A 1,648-nucleotide genomic window follows, 5' to 3' on the forward strand; every position below is an offset into this window, starting at 1 on the left:
TCATGATTATTTATCGCATCTTTCGAGTCTTTTGGAGTAGTGGATCATTTCAGAGTATTTAAAATTATTTTGAGTCACATTGATGTAATTTTGTATTTGTACGAATTTACGATTTTGTATTAATATCGGCAATAGCGAAACACGTCAGTACAATTATGTTTATTATTCAAAATCGACCTTAACTCTCCCGTTCAGAATTTAAGACATTGGTTTATTGGTGCCTCGATCGATGATTGGCTTTGTTAATTGATGTTCTCGTCCACGAATCCACCCCTCTCTCCACGACCCGTACCCTGAGCAGCCGAGTAAATCCCGTACCCTCGTAATCCACATTTCTGCGTATGGTTTTGCGATATGTTTCTTGTCGTTATTGAATTTTTGGGGACAATCAGTATTTAGTTTCAAGAAAATACGGTTCCGTTTGCGGTTTATCGATTCCGCGTTGCTAAAAATCGGCTGGTGCCCTAAATACACGAAGTAAGGATTGGATGAGCTGCTGATTGTTCCCGGAGTCCAGTTTTAGCGTCAGGGTTTTTGGCGTATCAGACTTGTCGGATTACGAGAACGAAGGTAATGAGTTGGCCGTGTTTGGATAATCGAGACTTTTGGGTTAGGGTTTATTGAGTATTTGTTGAGGCCAAAGAAAAATCGTTACAAATCAAAGCGAAAGGTGGCATCAGTGTACCGGCTGAACGCACTCAGAGTGGCAAGCGCATACCGCACTGTGTTTGAAAACGCAGTGCGTGTCATCGCCGGAATGCTACCCATTGAAGAGTTGGCCGAAGAACGCAGATCTCTGTATCGGCGAAGGCGATTAGAAATACTGAGCGCAGCGGAACTCACAACGGAAGAAAGACGCAACAGCATCCACCGATAGCAACAAAAGTGGGACAGCTCGCCTAGCGGAAGATGGACTTACCGTTTGATTCCACACGTGAGTGTCTGGCTGAACCGTACTCATGGAGAGGTTAACTTCTATCTGACACAGCTGTTGTTAGGGCATGGGTGTTTCCGGGCATATCTTTATAAATTTAGATATGAAGATTCCCCGGAGTGTCCATCCTGCTCAGGAATGGATGAAGATGCGGAGCACGTATTCTTCACATGTTCGCTTCAACACACTCCGTACCATATGGGATTCAACATTTGGAGGAAAAGTCCTGCCGAACAAGTTGGTGGCAGCTATGCTCTCGTCAAAGGCAGCCTGGGATGCAACGAGCAACTTCGCGGCCGAGGTCATGAAGGAGCTCCAAAAAGAAGAACGCACTCGTAAGATCAATAAATAAGTGAGGAAACTACCGAACCCTCCTACTCCCACCCACCCAACATCTAAATAAGGAAGGAGGACGTACGGTAGAGGCAACGACATGAGGAAGAGCGACGGCTAATGCCTCTTCCGCAAAGAAATACCTAACGCTGGTTCCGCGGAGGATGGAAGGTCAGCGCACTTGAGGTTTTTTCTGTTTCTTAGTCGAGGCAGGTCCCATATGGGGTGGACACAGCACTGGAAAAAAAGGAAACGTCCCCTATCGTACGTTAGGTATTTTTCCGGCAGTTTTTCTCAAGGAAAAAAAAACCCACACACATACACGCGTCTTCGAAAATGTGTCCGGATGATTCTAGGGGTCATGAAACGTCAACAAATCAT

This window comes from Diachasma alloeum, unplaced genomic scaffold (assembly GCF_001412515.2).
Source record: "Diachasma alloeum isolate Michigan unplaced genomic scaffold, Dall2.0 Dall_scaffold_00771, whole genome shotgun sequence".
In the NCBI taxonomy this organism is placed as follows: domain Eukaryota; kingdom Metazoa; phylum Arthropoda; class Insecta; order Hymenoptera; family Braconidae; genus Diachasma; species Diachasma alloeum.